The sequence below is a fragment of the Stegastes partitus genome, unplaced genomic scaffold (genome assembly GCF_000690725.1).
Source record: "Stegastes partitus isolate 25-593 unplaced genomic scaffold, Stegastes_partitus-1.0.2 Scaffold346, whole genome shotgun sequence".
NCBI classification, from domain to species: Eukaryota; Metazoa; Chordata; class Actinopteri; family Pomacentridae; genus Stegastes; species Stegastes partitus.
The window spans coordinates 140,682-162,293 of NW_007578077.1; the positions used below are offsets into that span (position 1 = coordinate 140,682).

At 40.8% G+C, this 21,612-nt stretch overlaps 1 protein-coding gene across 2 annotated transcripts in view; it reads left to right on the forward strand.

Annotated features, from left to right (window-relative positions):
- Positions 1 to 6,590: 6,590 nt before the first annotated feature.
- The window catches only part of slc38a4 (solute carrier family 38 member 4), a 36,867-nt gene continuing 21,845 nt past the window's right edge, over positions 6,591 to 21,612 (forward strand). Inside the window, exon 1 of one of the 2 annotated variants that reach the window (XM_008284106.1) lies at positions 6,591 to 6,659. The gene's annotated coding sequence lies outside the window, so the exon portion shown is untranslated. Of the gene's footprint in view, positions 6,660 to 19,058; positions 19,146 to 21,612 lie in introns of those variants that run through there. The other variant, XM_008284107.1, reaches the window with a different exon arrangement.

Here is a 21,612-nt window from a genome sequence, read left to right on the forward strand (position 1 = left end):
AAACATTCCCTGTAATGCATTTATTTCCCTTTTATGACACGTTTGTTTCATTGTGTCCTACAGGGATCACAAACTGGGGAGGATTTGTTTTGGCACATCTAGCGTTGATGTGACATTTTTAACATTATATACGTAAAGACCTTTTACATGGTTCTGAGTTTCTAACATTTGCTGAGTTTAAACGCCTGAACTCAGGCTTGTTAGCGGCGGCAGCTAGTCAAAGGTGGAATATGATGTTCTATTCTAAAACCTTTTTGTTGTAAAATTCAGTGATTATGTCCCTACGGTCCACAAGGTGTTTATACACAATCCTGACTCTGTAAATAGGAAGTAAAGTGGCTAAATCTGAGACATGCTAACTTTCTAAATATGCTAACTAGCTAAATATCGACAGTCTTTTAATATCAACTCGTTTTAACCTTTCATGACCAGACTGGATATGTATTGTAGATTAGACATAACTCAATTCTTTCTGGCTAAGAAGAACATTTGGACAGTTTCTTTACCATTTTTGTGTTTAGGGTTTCTCATTACAAACAGGCTATCTGTGCTTTAGCCGCATATATCCGCAATGTGAGTTGTGGATATCTGCAACTAAATTAAGATCAGTATTAATTCCACTTTCAGATATTTACAGACTAATCATCAGGCGTCATAACTCTGTTCTTTACTTCGCCTCAATTCAAAATATCTACATTGTTATTTTTAAATACTTTAAACCAACGTTAAACTACTGATAATGTTGTGTTGTGATGTTGTGAGCACCTTGAACTCGAATAATGACAAAATGATGTTGTTAGATATATCAAACTGGAATTTTGTCTTATTATAATGCAATTACAAACATCTTAAATTGGAGATTTGAATGTCCACCACAAGTCTCCAATGAACAAAGCTCTCATCAAAAAGTCCATGCTGATGACCTCTTCCTATTTCACAGCATTTTCTAACCATCTCATCCTCCACAGCAGCTGCCAGTACATCTGCTAACTTAAGTTCAAATGCTTTGCTGGAACAATTTCCACTGACAATCCTCACATGAGCAGCCTCATGCACAACAATCCAGATTTGTCGTAATAACATTTGAGATATCTGCTGCTGTTTCTCTGACCGGTCTAAACTGAATTACAGATATCTCGAGCTGTTGGTTTTACTCGTCAAAATGATGGTATAAAGATCTTGAAATAAAGATTCTGACTAGTCATCGCGTAATAGTTGCAATGATGTTGATGTTTATTTTAATTCAAGCTCGTCAAACTCAGCTATAAGTGTGAACACCACTTGCCAAATTGTCCAGAATCCTACTTTAATTAAGGACCCCTAAGAAGAAAGGTCACTGAAACATGCAAAAGGTCATTGTGTGATGCAAAACTAATTATGAAACAGAAACAGTTTACTTTTACTACGTGCCTGGTCGTCACTAAAAATAGTTTTAAAGCTGAATTTGGTTCATCTGTGTGTACGGACGTGGTTTCTGTCCTCCACACCCACCATTAGCTCCGTACCCATTAGCTCCTCTCTCAGCAGCTCATTAGTTGACTGGAAATGTACTGACTGGTGGTACCTTATCATTTACTTTAACACTATTGGATGATCTCGTTTTGCGGAGCTTCGTGTTGGTGCCTCAACGCCCAACTGTTGATATATGCTCATATCACATATTTATCATTTACTATGAAGGAGTTTATTATTTCAGCAGGAAAATAAGAAGCCTGTGTTTATGCATTTAATTGAAGATGCATTGTTTCCTTAATTCTGTTGTGTGCCCACTGCTGTCACTGTAAACTGTTTATCCAGGAAGGTCAGGAAGGAGAACTGTAAGTCATTTAATTGTACATCCCATAGGAAATGATGTGTGTCCAAGCCAAACGCCTCAGAGGGGAAAAACTGTAGGCGGATATTGTCAAACTAACACCAGCTTCCTCTTCCTCCTCTACAGGATCAGGAAGTAGCAGAGAACAGTAGAACAACGTAGCTCCCATGTACATATGTGGATTTGTTCAGCTTGTTATTTGAATGATGTTTATTTTCTTAGTTTAGTTTTACTACTAAATAGCACATAATGCAGATGACATGTAAAACGTTTAAGGCAGTTACTCAGTGAAAGTATGCAAGATAAAGAAAAAACATTTAAAGCTATTTAGATTACTAATATTACTTTTGTAAATGTGTTACAGGCAGATGTAAATTATTAGTGGATGGATTAAAATTCAACAGGGTTTCGTAATCCCATGTGGGATGTGGGATGTTAAGAACTCCCCAAATTTATATCACAACTTTACAAATGGGGCCTGATAGTTCATTCTTTGGAAAATTCCTCTGGCACAGACAGAATCATGTGCTGGTATTTGCGGGTTTGTCCGGAGCAAACAGACGAACAACTAGGATTTGTGACGCAGAAATATCCCGCGAGTGGATGCACAAAGAAAGGAGTGCTGCAGAAAAACGAGAGCAGCACCCACATGGTGAGGCTGACAGGTGAGCTGTGAGCATCAGAAAAAGCAGAAAAACAGAAACACAGTGGAGACATCGGACAGATTATTGGCTGTCGCTGATGAGTAGAAACAGAAAAACCAAACAACGTGTACTCCCACATCGTTGTTGTATTTCTACAGCTAATGATTATTTTCATTATCTGATAATCTCTTAATAGTTTTTTGATTAATGGGTTATTTATTTGATCTATAGAATGTCAGAAAACATAGAAAAACGTTGGACCCAGTTTCCTGGAATCCAGGTTACATCATTCTACAGTACAGTAGGAATTATGGGAGTTTCCACCAAGAACCAGACTTAAACAAGTGATTAAGTCGCTGCCGGCATCAAATTCAAAACCCTGACACTTGCTCACAAAACCACAACAGGAACAGCTCCCTCCTGCCTCTCATTCAGGTCTACTCTCCCTCCCGCTCACAACGCTCGACCAACAAAAGCCCCCTGATACAACCACCACAACAGGGCCGAGGTCGATAGCTGGACTCTTCTCCTCTGTGGTTCCCCGGCGGTGGAACGAGTTACCAAACTTTGTTCAATCTGTTGATTACATCTCAGTCTTTAAGAAAAGACTAAAGACCAGCTCTTCACTGAACACCTTTGCATTTGACAGCCTGAAAACAAAACAAAAAAAAAACATCCTATTACCTTCCACACAACCTGCTATTGGCATCAATGCCCTATCACACTTGAACTTGTTCTGTGGAACTTATCCAGATTGTTTTCTCCTGACCAGATCCTTGCTTGTGTTGTATCTGCTCTCAGATCGCTTTGAATAAAAGCATCTGTTAAATGAAATTGTAGAATTGTAGATTAGATCCTGAATCAGCCAGTCTTTTAAGCTCTGTTGTCCATCCATCCATCCATCATCTATACATCTCTTAATCCTCACCAGGGTCGTGGGGGGCTGGAGTTTATCCCAGCTGACTCAGGGTGAAGGCAGGTTCACCTGGACAGGTCACCAGTCTATCACAGGGCTACACTTAGAGACAGACAACCAAGCACACTCACATTCACACCTACAGACAATTTAGAATCACCAATTAACCTCAACATGTTTTTGGACTGTGGGAGGAAGCCGGAGAACCCGGAGAGAACCCACGCTGCACGGGGAGAACATGGAGACTCCATGGTGCCCCCACCGGGATGCGAACCGGCGACCTTCTTGCTACGAGGCAACAGTGCTAACCAGCTGCGCCATCCTGCAGCCCACAATGAAAAGCACCCACCCAAAAACACTCCACTGCAAATAAAAGTCCTTCATTCAAAACCATAGTTATGTAAAAGTAGGTAAGTATTATCAGGCATTAACTGTGATCAAGTGTTCCCCGCCCATGGTTTTACGATTTCATAAACATATAATTTTATTTATTTGTTGATACTTGTTGTATCTGAAAAAATCAAGTTCACCAAATTTGAATATTTTATACATTCTGCTGCTGTGACTTACTTTTGCGATCTTTTCACTTTCACTCGGTATCTTAGGCTGAACTCTATACAAATGATTTCTTGATTAATAGTCACTGTTTAAAGCTTCCTTGATGACCGCCTCCAGTGAAAATAAAGCTGTCTACTTTGTTATAATGTGATGTAGTCAATCATAAATGTTGGAACATTTATATTTATGTTGCTGTTTACAGAAGTCTGATCTGTTTGGTGACGTCAAAATACGTTTCCACCATGTCAAGTGTTTAATTACAGAGATATTTGTGTTTCACAGGCTCACAGCAGTATATTTGCAGCAGTGATGCCCAGTCAGTAGCAATGAAAACACTTTTTATTGTTTTATTGTTAGTTGCTGTACTCAGGTGAGTTGTAATTATACCAATAAATAACTGTAAAAATAACATCCAAAGTGTCACAGAAGTGCACTATGTTTCTAAAATACGGTTAAGAACTGTAAGGTGGGTTTTTTGCATCCAAAAACAAGAATGACAACTAACAACAGAGTGCTTTAAAAACTGACAAAGTGAATAAACAAAATGTGTTTTTCATGCAACACAACCTAAAGCACTATTTATTCAAGTCACTTGAGTTCGGCGGCTCAGAATATCATCAATAACTTCACATCGATGACCTGAGATAGTCCATTTATACCTGTTTACATCACCTTCAATCATTTTTTCATGGTTTCTAAAATACATTTAATAGACTACAACTTGTCAAACATTGCTGTCTCTGACTAAACATAAACCCAAACCATAACAATATAACCTGCCTTATCTTTTGTCTAGTCATTGTTCTTTACATCCTTTTAAATGATTTCTGTTCTTCTAAATATTAAACAAAGACAACAGATCTCTACTGTGGATCATAAAGATATAAGACACATTCTTATTTGTGCTATTATGATTCAATTTTCAATTCAATTCAGTTTTATTTGTATAGCGCATATTTACAACAACAAGTCATCTCATAGCGCTTCACAAAGGAAGACAGAAACACCCAACAATCCAAAACATTTGGATTCCCTATAAGCTTCAGCAGTCCACAACAGTGGAAAGGAACCGAAAACCCCCACAGGGGAAAAAAAACCTCCAACAGAACCAGGCTCAGGGAGGGACGGCCATCTGCCTCGACCGGTTGGGTAGATGTAGGATGAATTATAAACTTTAGTTTACAGTTGAACAAGTTATTAGAATTTATTGTCCTTTTGTAACAGGAGGCATCATGGTGGGGCAGCAGGATACAGAAGGTGAGGCCAGCGGCTGTAGTTCAGGAGCTCCAGATCCAGAGACATCCACAGAGAGAGCAGGAGAACCTCGGGGGGAGTCACAGAGTTAGTCATATGTAGCGGTGATAGGCAACTATAGAAACATATACATACACACACACACATATGTATATATATAAAGAGATTCACAGTTCATGCATTTTATAAGAAGAAAAGACAATAAGTTACAGGAAGCTACATTCACATTTAGTGCTGATCACAGTGACAATGCGATATAAATACAGTATATTAACATATTAACCACAGCCACCAGTGATTTACTGTAAACTTCACACTCTGCAATATTACATTTCACAGTAATTAACAGTTTGAATTAAGCAACACTGCTCAGTAAAACACTGGTGACTGTAATTTTATAGGAAATCTGATCATGTGTAGGCTTTTGACACAGGTACTCCATCTGGTCTAGTATTTATTCCAGGTGTTGTGTTATTGGACTGTGTGGGTGAACTTTTTCTCCTCATCTGCTCCTACAACTACTTAAACTAATGAAAGTTTTTCCAGATTCTGAAAGGGTCAGTCACCCAAGTTACTATTAAATAACATTTATGAAAACAAGTATTTCCAAGATTATAACTCTGTGAATCATGTAAACACGAGTAAATCCAAGAAGCACCGCTCTACCTAACTAATGTGGAACATGGATGAGGAAAGAACCTCACTTTATATTCATTTTACTTGTAAATGGGGGTAGTTATCAGGATAAACTCTAAAGCCTGCTCCGATTCTCTGTAAACGAACAGAGGATTCCTTTGTTTCACCTATGACAAACCTCTCTTTAAAAGTAATGGAGCATGGAAGCAAAACAGCACCAAGTGGACCTCCTCCAGCAAAGCCCTGAGCTCGGTCCAACACAGGAGCAGCTAAATGACAGGGTGTGCAGGCTGGACTCTTGCACCTCCCCTGCTGTCCGCCTCAGCTCCTGCTTTCTCTTTAAAACCTAATTGCAGTGGATTGGCAGTGAGCAGCTCTCTGCCTCCAACAACGTGGCCAGCCGGAATGTAAACAAAGGAACCCAGTCAGTAAACGAGCACAATCACTAAATAAACCCTTAGAATAAAAAATAATCTAGCACATGGCGCAAACACTCTTCAACCAGATTAAATATGCACACCGATTATTATTACACGGTAAGATTATAAATATATATATATGAGGAGGAGTAATCGTGGCACTGTGGAGCTCGCGTAATTGTCATGAAGATGTTTTGCAGCAGCAGCAGGAGTCCGGGGACAGGAGGTGGCTGAGAGGAGCCCCCAGCAGAGCAGCCTGCTGTAACACGACGCTTCAAGAGTTGCCATCATCACATGGCAGATGGAAATTTCCACTCAGTCTCCTTGCTGGTTAAATGGGAAGGGTCTCCAACTCCTGTTTCCAGTAGTCCGCCTCCTCCTCCGCCTGCTGCAGCTGTCCGCCTGCTCTGACACATTAGGTAAGACTTGCTTTTCTTTTTTCTTCTTCTCCCCCTCTTCTTTACACTTTTACCTTTTCCCTCATGTGATCAGCTGCTTAATTATGCCCACCATGTTTGATTGCCCCTGAAGTTTAATTGAGCCTGCAACAGGATGGCTGTGACATTTATTGGGCGTAATTAGGAAATTTAAGAGACTAAAAGAGGGATCGCTGGGGCTGTTTGTTTTAGTAGCTTTTAACCGCGTTGTTTCTTGTTTAATTGAACAGTTTTCCACGTGTTTTTCTAACTAAATGAGAGTCGGCTGTGCAGCTCTTCCTGCAGGGTGTTGCCTCAAGTCAGTGAGCAGCGTGGAAGCGCCAAACACGCGTCTTTATTTATATCAGACAAATCCGCGTCATTGTGCTGCTAAATACACGTTTGTGCAGCCACCGGTTGATCTCATGCACACAAACTGTATTTTGCACGGAGCTCTTGGGGGGTTTTCATGACTGCTGCTGTCTGTCCGCGTTCACCGAAAAACAAGAAAACAAAAAAAAACATACACAAAGGAGACTAATATCGCTCCCTGTTGGCATCATCTGGCCGCTTTGTGTCTGTTCCATTCTTGTGCCTGCAGCTCAGAAACCCCCTGAATCAATATGTAGAGGGGATGAACAGTAGGGAAAGATGAATAAGAATAAGGATCCTGGTTTGTGTAGCAGCAGGCTGGCCGTTGGAGCTCACTGAGGACTAATAAATATGTTATGACTGCAATCACAGGCTCAAGCTGCTGTCATGCTTTTAATGGAAGATGTTGCAGCATTTGTTTTTGCTAATTTGAACTTGATTTAATCTGAGAAAACTTGTCCGCAACTTAGCTGTCCTCTCGTGAAACCACAGAAACAAGTTTTTTCTGCTTCCTCTTTGTCATGTGCTGCATTTGATTGTTTAATTTAGACCATCCTCTCTTTGATTCTGCACACAGCCTCCTTAATAACTGCTCCAAGGAGGGAAATTAGAGGGATTTGGTGATAAGACAGAGCTGTGTCGTTTAGGATTTACCAAAATCTGCTTCTCCTTGGATGTTTCTCAGACTTGAGCTCAGTTGTTGTCAGTTTCTTCCCTTTAAAACTCCCCCTACGTCCTTTTTTTTATTGGCAGTTTTACTGTATGAAGCAGCAAGCCCCTGAGTGACAGCTCAGGACTGAGAACAAAGAGTACACTCAGCCAGGAGAATATCTCGGCTTTAACATATTTTACCGGTGACTTCAGGTTCTATCACTCCCCTCCTGAGCGCTAAAAATATCCAGTTGCCATACAGTGACTGTTCGCTTTCAAACCCAGGTCAGTGTTCTGTGCTCCTCACTTACATAACACTGATGTGGTTATGACTTCTCTGCTTGAAGCTCCGCCTACATCCATGTAGATTGTTCAGGTTTCGAGCTGTAATAATACCCAAGTGGGTGTGCGTTATGCTGAAGGTGGAGATGATAAATCTTTGAGGCACACACTGATGGTGCTTCAGTGAAGGCTGAGTACAGACTGGATACCACAACTACCCTTTTTTAAAGAGGATTACAGAGTAAATAAAGTGTCAGTTGGGGAAAAGTATTTTTAAAAAGATAATTCTAGCCATGCAGAAGTGCAGTGGGGACTTGCAAGTTTCATTTTGAATGGTCTCAGTTAAAGCAGAAGAAGATGAATTTTTCTCATTGCATCATTGCCTATAATGGATTCTCCACTTTCCGTTATATCCCCTGATTGAGTCTTTAATTGTGTCTTTTAAGCCCCTCAGTTTGTAACACAAGCCTTTCTGTTAAAAATTCTCACCTTTCACTACACTGGACGATGCGATTTTACGCGTCATGACAAGTTTAAATTCATTACCTGATGCAAACTGGTCCAAAATGCATTTTTCCCCACATGCAGTCACTGGGAAACGCAGCAGCAGGAAGCATAAGCCTTACAAACCTGTGAAATTTCATTTCATTTTCACAATATGACCCATTTGGTTCAGTAACATTGAGAAAGTTTAGATGAGCCATATGATTATTTTATTTAAGCCCAGTTATGTGTGCATGGAGCCAACAGGAAGTCAGCCAGTGCAGTTGGTGACAGTCTTGGTTGTGCGTCACGACAGACGCTTGGAAAACTTTTCCAACATGTACTCAACCAACCAGGTATCATTTAAATGACTGAGGCAGCAGTTATTGAGATCACCCTAATACATGACTGACTCAGACCCCAAGCTGTGATAACCATGATGACATCACACTGGCATCATCATGGTTGTTTTTCCCAGTTCAGGCTGCAGGTTGGTAATTCATCCTCCATGTGTAAAACAGTGGAGTGCCCCTTTAACACTGCCACTGTACACTTTAAAACATTTGTTAAAACATCTGTAGCAAAGCCTCCTCAGTAACTTTTTAAAACTGCAGGTGAGGAGGAAATACCAGCTCAGATCAGGACACACCAGGGTGGAGCTTGGTGGTGGTGGACCCTTGTGCCTCCCTATTGGATGTCAGCAAAACCTGAATGGCAAATGTAGGTCAGAGCGTGCTGCGAGGCCGGGGGGCTGCAGCGCTGCAGGAGCCGGCTGATGTAACTTGGAGTTGCGAATGAACAAATGAGCCGCAAGCCAGATGCCAAGTCAGTTTCAAGGCAGTGGATATCAGTAACACAAAGACACAGTGAGGCACTGCCACAATGTGAAGAAGCATTTGGCAGTTTTCCAAAATGCTGTCAGCACCTGTAGTGGAAATTGGAGAAAGTGATAGGGGGGTAAATGTAAAAAGCTGCCTATTTTTACCTGCAGGATTACATAATTTACACGCTTGGGAGTGTACACAGAGTTAACAGCCACGTGCATCTACGGCTGCTTTGTGGAGGTTTTCTGTGTTAAACTTTGGTGATCCTTGCAGGGAAATTCCCGTTTTTTTTTTTCTCAGCCAGCATGGTGGTCAGAGGTCAGAGGTCAGCTACAGGGGATCAGTGTGTTACTGAGGATCCTTTAAACACTGAGGCCTGGTTCCCAACACAGCTGCATTGACAATTTGTTCACATCGCAAAACTTTTGACAACACCCAATTAGTGGGTGAAAGTGAGTTTACATTTGCTATTATCATTATTTTAAAAGAACATTATTATTATGTGAAGCCATGTGATCTATGATAAGTACTTTTCTTTGAGTCAGTTCAGCTGCATGGTATTTATATTACAATCCTGTATCATATGCATGAGTTTGATTGAGTTTCATAATAATCACTAGATAAAAATAAGCTGTAGACTAAGTGGTATTATCATAGCCAGGCATTTCCTGCTGCATGGCTTTAAACAACAGGAAAAAGTTGGGGAAATTTTCTCACAGCATTCTTGTAACATTAGCTGATTAGGCTTAAGGTCTTTGACTGGCTACACTAGACATGCTGCATACTTCAAGGAAGGGTTTTAAAAAATAATAATAATCATTTCAAGTCACATTCTTCCCAAGTATTAGATGAGAATATTGATACCATGCGATACATATGAAGCTACCGCCTGTAGCCAGTTAGCTTAGCTTAGCTTGAAGACTTCAAATGGGGTAACAGCTAATGTTGGTCAGTCTCCTCGTACCTCTAAAGCTCAATAATTGTATCTAAAGCTCATAAACTACAGCCTTTGATTTTTACACTTTGGTTTCTGTGTGGACTGAACAAACAAGATATAAAATGCTAGTTTGTAAGCTTCACTGGTGTCGGGAAACTTATTTTGGTACCTTGCGCCTTTATGCTAAGCTAAGCAAATGCTAACTGTAGCATCATATTTTTATCACACAGAATAGAGTTTTTTTTAAGTCTTCCTCTTTAGAACAATGTGAATAAACATATTTTCCAACATGTCATGTATGATGCACCCAGTCCACCCAGTCATTGATCTATAGCCTAATTAGCCAATGCTAACGTGTACAAGTTCAGCTAAAGTTCTAAACAGCCGACCTCAAGCTTGTACATGGCAAGAATGTATTTATACTCATTCTGTACTATTTGCCAAGAATCAAAACTAGGACTCTATATGAATCAGTACTGACATTTAGCTTCCATAGGACATAAACAAAAGCCAGCCTTAGCAAGACATTAGAGAAAGGGGTGGTATAATCATATGAAAATACTTTATTTATCCCAGAAGGGAAATTCAATTATTATATCATATCCCAGACAGTGTTGCCAATTACTTTACATGGAAAGTGTCTAGAGCCTGCTCAAATAGTTCCTCATGCTGAAATGTGTTTCATTCATTAGCATATTCATGATGTAATCACACTTTATTTGCATTCTGCCTGCTGTCAGGTCTGAACATGCTGCTTCTCTCCTGTGTTCTGCGCCCACATATACTGTTGTTTTATACAGCCTCATTCCCATTGAAGCTCTTCTCATTTACATATTTTTCTATTTCTGCCATCAAACACCAGAACGAGTATAAAACAGTGAGTGAAACGCAGCCCATTTAGACTACATGCTAACCAACAGTCACTTCCAAGCTGCTATATGCACAAATTCGGACTGCGACTGTGCTGCGGGTCTGGCTGCGCTCACATGTAAACTGATCACTCGGAGAGAAAGCTAGAAGCCGCAGAATGTCTTATTTTTTCTTTCACGCAGCGCACAGCCTCCGTCTGGGTTCTTTGGCAGCACTCTTAGCACATGTGCAGTTCATTCACGCCTATGACAGCTGCCGTGTGGGCAACTGAATGTGCTGCTCCTCTGCCGCTCGCTGAACAGAGCAGGCAGATAGAGGTGTGCCTGACAGAAGGACCTCACACCTACAGACCACCACTGGCGACCCTCTAGTGTGGAAAATAGCTGAGTTTTTCCAAAAAAGTTGCTCATTTGGGTGCTTTTTTTGGAAAAAGCATTTCCTATTTGGCAAGAACAGCCCCACAGGGATCCTTCTTGTGTTCAGTTCACCAAGTTCACTGAAAAAAACCTCCTATATCCCACCAATTCGATTGACCTAAATCCTAAAGCCTAAATTCATGCTTACATAATGTAAAAAAAAGATGTCTTTAACTTTGTCCTAATTCAGCACCGTGTGCTTCACATTATGTAAAAATGTCACACTTTGGTGAGAAGAACACGATGTTGGTGATTAGTCAGATGAGTTCTCTGTCTGTACTTCCACAGCAAACTTTAAAATGTTCTGGACAAAGTGTTTGTTTCGGTCTGCTGAAGATGGCCTCTGTTCAACACGGTGCAAACTTTTAAAAAAAAACAAAATGAGATCAGATTATTGTGTAAATGTGCTCTCCTGCTGAATGAGTGATCTATCCCGAGTGAGCGGCGGCACTGACATCTTTGTACAGGTGACTTACAAAAAGCACGGACTGCATGCTCTCCAGTTCCACACAGAGGATGTTTGTGTACTGGGCACGTGGTGGAAACTTCACAGACTGAACTTTTTTGGCTCCTTTCAGTCAAACTGAAACCGAAGTCATCTTCAGAAAGCAGAAAAAAAATAAAATCCTCTCCTTGGGTGAACTCATCATCCAACCTTCTGCCGGAATCAAGGTCGAAACCTTGAGCTTGAGAAGAATTACAGATTGTAACAAAACAAGATGCTGCCGTCATTATTAGCACACATGAGCTGGCAAATCAATACTAACTGATAAGATGATCAGAGAAATGGTCTGTGAGGTTTACGACGGGTTAGGACACACTGGGCTTATCTACAAAAGGCCAGTATGATGTTTACTCAAAGCCAACAGGCCTTTTATGTCACAATTCAACGTAAAAGTCAGAGTTTTTGTCAACATGTGTTTTTTTCCATGACTCTGTGGCATTTGTTGATCCATCCTTTTCGATACAACAGCTTCTTTTTCTTGTCCTCTACCAATTAGAAATCCTCATTGAGCCTAAGACAAATGCTCTTTGTGATCCTCTGCCTACTTTCCAAGAATACACTCTTCAGCATGCAAAAGCCATGAGTTACCGTGTTCATCATAAGAAACAAATACTTTTCCAGTTTATAATTGAAACAGCCTGCATGTCTGTGCTTCATATGTAGGCTATACCTAAGTTGAGATGCTGTAACAACAATCGGGGCTGGTTTATGCCATAGGTAGTTCCTCCCATGTGCTGTTCAACCACAGCAGAAAGTGTTTACAGTTGTTCAAACTGGAAGGTGCAGTGAAAAGCTGTCGTCATGCACTCAGATGTTCACATGGTCTGAGAGCAGGAGAGAGAAGTTCAAACCCTGGCTCCTCTCTATCCCTGGCACAGCTTTCTGATCATTGAGTGAACTGAATGCGACTTTGGATCGTCAGATTCGGGAAGTTACAGAAATTAACCGACGTAGAAACCCCTAAGCCAGTGTTGGAAAGGTGAAGGGGGCGGGGGGCTGGAAACCACTTTGGATGGAGTATAAAGCTAACATAAGTGCTACCAGCAGTTAGATGCTGATTTTTGTTCCAGACCTGATAAAATACGTCAGACCCTGAGGTAGAACTTACCAGCAGCCACCACACCTTTTCTGGAACAAGTCAGGCCTTCCAAGGAGGCCCCGTGTTGTCTGACTCTAAGGAGTCCGAGCACACAAAGTCCAGTCCACCTCAGCAGTGTCTCTGAGGAATACCAGTTCTAGTGCTCATATGTCATATACAAATGACTCCAGTTGTTGGAGCTCCGCCAACGGACATGCGCTGCATTCCTTTCATAGGATACATAGATTAACATCGTCCATCAGTTCAGATTTCAGAATACGGCCTGACTTGTGTTCAGATGTCTTTGTCTACTGAATACGTTTCTGCAAAAACAAGGGAGTAAAATTATCAAAAGCGTTGTGCTCACATAGTTTTCTAGCTTATATGGGGGTTTGCACATGTATAAGTGTCAATGCATTATTTTTAATTGGCACTTTTGTTTTTCTTGATCTACTCGTGTGTTTGCGAACAGTGAGGCTCTGTGGATGGTAATGCCCGCCAGCTGATTAGTCCTGAATAAACTGAATGCATGGAAGAAGCTGTTGTGAAAAAAGGTCAACACATCCAGTGGAGCATAGATTGTTAAATGTTAAGACATCTTGCAATACAAACTGTGAATTCAAAATAACAGCATCACATTATCAGTTGTTGGCGCGTACAGTACCTGTCTGGTGATGTCGTGAGGATCGTCCTGGAAAATACAGGCTAGATGACCTTTTCTAGACTTAGAACTGACTTTATCACCACTATTATCTCAAAGGAATCTTTTAGGTAAATTGTTGTATAGAACAATCAAAAGTGATTTTGAATGGAAACCTCCAAAATCTGCTGTTTTTTCAGCTTTAGCCTGAGTATGAAGCCTTTAGCCTGGATTACTTCAAACCAGATGTTGATAGTGGACCACGGCCAAGCCTGATAATCTATCCACATGCTGTCAACACGTAAAATGTATGACTGCAATGTGACAGCGAGGAAAGTCTATAAGGGAGTTGTCTCAACGTGCCGCATATACTAAATTCCTCCCCAGTGAAAGTACAGAGAAACTGGATCATCTGGAGGAACATGTGTGGCTCTCTGATGTGGCTGTGTTTCTATAGCCACAAGTTAATGTAACACCGAATGTAAACCGCAGTCTTAAATCCGTCATGCTTCACTAGTAACTGTTAGTTGGGTTGGGTATCATGATAATTTGATGATGGCTGAGTTGCTTTTACCACTCTGTACCAGAGATAAAGTCGTTAAAGAATAGTTTGGCTCTATTGAAAAGGAGCTTTAGTCCAGGGAACTTTCAAAGGTAAGGAAAGGTTCCTTCAACTTTTTGTTCTCACCATTTGCACGGCAGATTTTGGAATTTAGTCAGGCTCCTGCTCAGTGTGACTGCAGATAGACCTTGTCACGGTGGAATCCTGTGTTTCTGCTGTCTTTTCTCTGCATAAATGCTGAACAAGGTCTGGACTTTGTCATTATTCCATCTATTGTAGGAATTCTTCAGTTGTGCAGTTGCAGGTTTTTGAAATGTGAAAATTTCTAGAGTTTTGGACGGATCAACAACAAGCTCCACCCTGAAAGCTCCAGAACCTCCAGAAGGCACCTCCCCTGTGACTGGGAGTGAAACAACCTCACTGAAGCTTGATTTAGACTCTTCATGTGGCTTTTGTTGGCAGAACATTTCTGTTTATGTAGGTAATAAACAAACGATAGTCTGTCAGTGACTGAAATCAAGATGTTCTGCAATCTTGTTAGGATGGTGCGTGGCTAACTGATTCCCTCTGCTTTCAGTTGTTATGCTAAGCTAAGCTAAATGTGTCCTGGTTGTAGCTTCATTTTTAAAGAAAAACACATTTTTTTTAGAAAGTGGAGGGTTGTCTGAGGTCCAGCTCTCTCACAGGACAGATTCTATCCCTCAAATGAAACCTGATATTTACATTATTGCTGCTCATGTAGTTCAAACCAATACTGCAAATAATTTGTGGTTATTCACGACTGTTAGTTCTTGCTCGTTGTCATAATTTCAGGTTCAGTGGTCAGCAGACTACTTTCATAAGTATAAAGCAGCCGCTTCAGTTTCTCTTAACAGCCACGGTTATACGTCCAAACAGCCTCATTACAGAGGCTTTGTGGCCTCCTGTGGTTGCAGTTTGCAGCTCCCGTGACGTGGGTTCATTTGTGTGACTGAGTCAGCATGAAGCAAGTTTGCCCAGATAACTTTCCACCAACTTTCAGAACACTGATTAATGAACAATGCTGCAAAGTGGATGTATTTTAATAACCTTTTTGTGTTTTAAATAAAGCTGCAACACAAAAATCACGTGTTTTTAAAAATACACTCAAAAGGTCTTGATGTAAATATCCTGAGGCCTCTCTTGTGTTAAGCCTGTTTCCACAAATGAATATGTCATATGATGTATGTTACATCATATAGCCGCGTCCTACTTGCAAACAAGTTCACAGAGCTGATAGATTTTACACACGGGACAGAAATATCTGTGGACCTGTGAAATTCCTACAGAGGCTCCTTTAAGTTATCTAAAAAAAAGTCATTTGTAATATTATAACAAATACATTTTTAGTCTTTTTAGATTTTCTCTCTTCTGTTATGTTTTTCCAGGTACTGGATGTCATCTGCTCAGTAATTTATCAGCAGAATGTGTTTGGTATTTGCTCCCAGTCACATGGGGTTGAGAGGTAGAGGCTTAATTTAGAGGCCTTCAAATTCCAGCTCATAATGATCACTGACAGTTGTTTGGACCGTCAGGATGCAAAGTAAAGGTACATGGTGTCACATTAGAGATGTTTTGCTCCAAAGTGGAGGTTAATAACCCCTTGATGCATGAAAGAAACGTCCCCGTACAACCTCTTGTTTACCGGCTGATGTCAACACACTGTTATTCTCCTGCTACAGCGATGACCACGTTCACATATCCTCACCAGAAAACCCAGCTCATTGTTAATTAACCAAAGAGAAGCTTCGAGAGTGTTCAGCAGCAGCACCAGGATTTTTTTTTTTTCAAGTTTAACCAGTGCACGTGGAAATATAGTGAAATAACCAAATAGTGTTACCTCACCTCTTATTTAACCGAGCTCTTTAACAAACCCCGTGTCAAAATGAAACCAAAAAGTGGAGACTTTTATAGGAAGTTCCAGCAGTATGCTGCCAGTAAAAGGAGCAAAGTTTTCCCAAAATAAGGGTCATGAACATGGCAGAGAGAGGTGGGCACCCTGGAGACTGCATGATCAACATTTACTGGAAACGGTCAGAAGAAAACAGAAATGGGAAGCTTGTGCCCGGCTCTACACGGAGCCATCAGTACATCATTAAAGTTTCCAGTTAATTACTTGTTTCAGATATAATTTCACTGGCAAGTTACACAACATTCTTTCACGTCTTTATTCAAATTGCTTTTAAGTTACTGGATCCTGAAGAAACAATCTCTCATCTTGCCTGTGCTACTGTGTATCTACAGCAAATTGATGTGATCGTTTTTAATGACTGTGGAGCCACCCTCTGGTTTAGTATTGTCTGATGAAAGATGCTGCCCCGGATGTAATGTAATGCACACTGGGGTATGTGTGAAGGTTGAGCTATCTTGAGTTTCACTTTCAAACAGGAGTAAGGCTGCAAATATCCAGAATTCTCAGAATGAAACTTAGCAGCATCTTTCTTGAATAATAAGTGTTCAAACTGTCCAGCATGACTCCATCAGGGCTAGTTTGTCATTCATTGGTAAGCTTCCTACAGAGCCACAGAAGACCTGAACAGATTCTACAGATTGTGCTTCTTGTGAAACTGCAGACATCTTTCTATACGTAGAATTGGTTGAGCGACTCTTTGGGTTTTTGCTCTACACATTAGACCCTTAGATTGGAATTCATACAAATGATTACGTATCTTCAAGTCTTTTTTTCTTGGTTGCACATGATTGATAAAACTACTGACAAGTGTGACTTTTCCTCAACCAGAAAACTTGGTGTCTCTTTTTGTTTTTTGTGTGTGAGACATAGTTGACCTCAAGACAGCTTTCTAGTCACAGGTGATTGGCTGGGTGCCCTCACACACACACACTTGAAGGACGGCTACGCCATTTAAGGAATGTCCCTGCAGCCACACGGGCTGGTTAGAGGTTCACTGCTTGTCAGAATTCAGCTTTCACTTCAGTTCACACGGCTGTTTGGTTTTTCTGTAGTGACTAGACCAGCTTTCTTGTGGTTTTTCTTTTGTCCAACATTACCAGTAGTGACACAACTAAACTCAAAGAAAAGTTTTTCCTCCAACAAAACAACCTCTTTACTCTGGTTGGAACATGCTCTAGTGGCATTTGTGTAAATGGACTTGGTAGCAGATTAGCAGAATACCAGTTCTTTTAACTGACTTTAATTGCTCTCCTTTTGTGCTACTGTTTCTCAGCCCATAATTGTCTCTTGTGGCCACAGGACGGGCTGTTCAGCAAAAGTAATCTTGACGCATTAAAATCCCATTACAATTGAAATGTACCAAAGTCATCTGAGTGATGCAACTATTAATCGATTAGTTGTTAACGACTAAAATAATTAACAACTACTTTGATAAATGTGACTACTTTCTGGTTACCTTTCTCCTCTTTGACAGTAAGCTGAATATCTTTGGGTTGTGGACGAAACAAGCCATATGAGGACGTAATGTTTGGCTTTGGGAAAACATGATACACATTTCACACCATTTTCTGACATTTATAGCCCAAACAACTACTCAATTAAATAATGAGCAATTCAGATAACTGTTAACTACAGCCCTGATTCTGAAAAATTAAAGTGAGGATGGAGAAAAAACAGAATGATACTCTTCCAAATGACAAGTTGGCTTCATGAGCAAGAAGATCAATACCTTGCTGCTGCTGCTGCTGCTTTACTTGGTTTTGGTGTATCTACGTTGGCAAAGCAAAAGGTCAAATCAATTCTCTGAACTTAGTTGAACATTGAGTAACTCTTTTTTCATATCACGTTCCTGCCCTGTGAAAAAGTGTCCGTTCAGATGGAATTTGCTGCAGTAGGTGTCTTTATAGATTTTCAACATTTAAATCCTTTAATTTAACATCCGGTCATGTTTTAGCCTCAGATGAAGGACTGGTCCTCTGTGAGCTGAGAGAAGTTCTGAAAACTTTTCCGGTTCACAGAGTTCACAGTTTCCTAGCTGCTACCTTATTTGAGGAATAAAATGATGCTGCAGTTTGCTCCTCACATGTTGCATGTCTGCGTGAGTGTGCTCGTCCATTTGGACGCCATCACAAAGTGAACAGAGATAAAAAACCTCATCCTTGACATGAACATGACCCCGGGCACAGTGACATCCACACAACGCCGTCCTCTGATTGGTCGGCTCCGGGCACAGCCCACCCCTGAAACCATCGGCAGCCGCCTACAGCGTGTCTGGGCATCTGGATGCCAGCGTGTGTGCGGCTGCATGTGCGAGCAATTGTGAGTGTGTGTGTGTCTGTGTGTGACCTCAGCCTCATCAGTTCATTTGTGTCTGGCCTGAAGAAGTTTACCTCACAGTAAAACGGGTCATGTGGCACGTCATGTGATCACGTCTTGAAGCCACTGAGGGTATTTAACAGCGTTGGTGCACGCTGATGTCTTCATTGTGATGGTGGTGAACACACTATGGTACAATGTGGAAGTGGTCGATGTATCTCCCTCTCTCTACACACATATATATATATATAGATGTATATCTATTTCTATTGTCCCTGTCTTGGCCTTGTTGCGCATTTCTGTTAAGGCAGAAGTGTGTGTCTGTGCGTGAGTGTGTGTTTATATTGGGGAGGGGGTGCAGGGGTTAAGACCCTGCTTATGAGCGTGCTCAATAAAGGAGGGGCCTGATGAAACAGTGTCCGTCCCCATTGGCTGACAGAGGCCCTCCCTCCTCCCTTTTAAAAGCCTGCTTTCTTACCTGAGTTACAAAAGAGCTGCAGCTCCTCACCCACTCACTTGTCTGTCATCTGTCTGTCATCTTTAGAAAATAAATTTACTCAAAAAGACGAAAAGAGAAAAAAAACAGGGGGAACCTTCTCTGCAACTCTTTAAGGAACTTTGCAGTAAGTGAGCATTCTGTGTTTTTGCTTGAAAAATGTGGGTCATAAACTGTGCAGGCAATTCAGATACACATTTACAAGACTAGCAAAAAGTGGAAGTATTTGTATTTGGGGAGTTTCTTCTGTGAGGATTGATTTCACTGTGCTGGCTGCAGCGAGGTGTGTTTAAAGCACACAGTTGCTGCAGTCATAAGTCATGTAGAGTAGTTTCTGCACTGTTTTGCTGGAAGGGATTTCAAGGTGGCTGATGCAAGAGTTGGTTTGGGTGGAGGATGGATGAGGGAGGTTTCAGAGCTGAGATGTTTGAAGGATATTTCTTAAAGCAAGTGTTCTTCTGTTTTGAAACAACTTCAAAAATGCAGAACAAATCAGTGTATTTTTTAGGTCATTTCTGTTTTTTGTTTTTTGTTGTTTTTTTTTGCCTCAATGCAGCTAATTATGATTTGACAGCAGCCGTGTATCGTAGAGACTGTAGCAGATATGCTGTTAATCGTAGGACACCTGCCGCGCTTCAAGCTTGTGTGATTATTTGGACCCAGACTTGTTGACTGAGAACAAAGCTCAGTTTGCTGCACTGTCATGTTTTAGCCAACAACGGAAATGTGATTACAGATATGCTTGATTACAATTTCCTGTGTTCTAATTTCTCAGAGTTGCCATGACTTTGTCTGCACTTCTGATTCTGCAGCAACATGTGTGACAGCACAGACAGACTTGAGTGATGATTTTACCACTGATTATCCATCATTTATAACATGCGGTAGAAAGAGTTAAAAGTGTAGTGGTGTGTCTTGGATCACACAATTAGCATTAAAATGAAGACACCCTGAGGACACAGTGGGACCCTCAGGCCACTTTTAAGGTGTTTGGGATGCATAGAGTATTAGCATATTGTCACTGATTCTGCAGTGTTGTTTGTCACGGTTTCTTCAGTGTTTTTACCCAGAATATCATTAGTAGTCTTCTGTACAGCTGCCTTGCCAAGTGCAAACGTGTTTCCTCCATTTACAACGACTACCATACATTCTGTGTATGTGTAAAATGCAGTTGGTCATGTTGTGTGAGTCTGATACTACATCAGAGTCAGGCACTGCTATGTGCTGCATGGCACGCTTCCAAACGTGTGCTTCTATAAGGTTACGGTTGTGACAACATGTGAAGTTAACCCAGTCAGACAGGTTAATCCTCTTGGCCGTGGAAAGCGAAAACTGTTCCCCCGCTTCGCTCTCGCCTCACAGCGGAGAGCGACGTCGGGAGATTAGGTGCACCGGTGTGTGTGATGCGGTTGTTAACGGTAATGTAGCCACTTAATCTCTTTTGGCTCATAGATATCAGGTTTTGCTTCCGCAAGAACAAGATCACAGGAAGAACGCCAGCCTATCGGTGACTAAAACATCATTTGAAAGAGGGCCTCATCTGGTGGGTCAGCCTGCATCACACAGCTGGGAGTCAAGGTGGAGAGATCACCTCTGGCATTGTCTGCAGCTTCTGTCCTTGTTGCAAAACGGAAAGTTTTATGCTGATGCATGGTGGCATGTTGACTATAAACACCTCTTACCATTATGATGTAAAGATCCTGCTGCTCAACCACTTCCCCCCTTGCAAAGTGTTTCTCAACTAACACCTACTTGTATTTTTACAAGTATTTCTGTGTGTTAAATACATGGTATGCAATGTTACAGATTAAACTATCCCACCGTATCATAAATAGTTTCACTTCAGCACGACGCTGTTTACATGTCAACAGTATGATATAATAAACCTGCACCGATGAATCAATTGTTGTCAACTTTTAAATGAATTGTTAACTTTTTTGATAATTGGCTAATAAGTTGAAACAAGTTTTCTAAGAAAAAGAAAGGCCAAATTTTCTGATTCCAATTTTTTAAAATGTGAATATTGTTGTGGGTTGTTGACAAAACTAAGAAAAAAAAAATTAAAATAAGAAAAGTGATCGAGATTTGTCACCATATTCTTATAGTCTACAGACTAAACAACTAATAGATTAATCCAGAAAATGATTGACAGGGTAATTAACAATGAAAAGAATGGTTTGCAGCTCTAACAGATATGTTTAACATATTCATAACATGTAAACATCTGTTTTGGTTTGGTTGTTGTTTTCCAGCTTTAATGTTTTACTTCTCTTTTTACTGCCCTTAAAGTATCACATTCAACCAGGAACTGACTGTATGGTACCTTGTTAGCGCCATGTGGTCCCCACACACACCGTTAGCAATTAGCTGGTGAACATAGTTTAGCATTTAGCTACAAGAGAGATGGACTTCTTACATAGGTTACCAAACCAGAACTAAAAAAAACAATGACTACTTCCTCGTTATTCATCAAAAAGACTCACATGTGACTCACAGGAATGCTAACGTTGCTCAACGTCTGCTGTTTGAGAACAAAAAAGTAACTGTTTGCTAACCTGTTACCTGCCATATTAACATTCCACCATGCCTCAGCT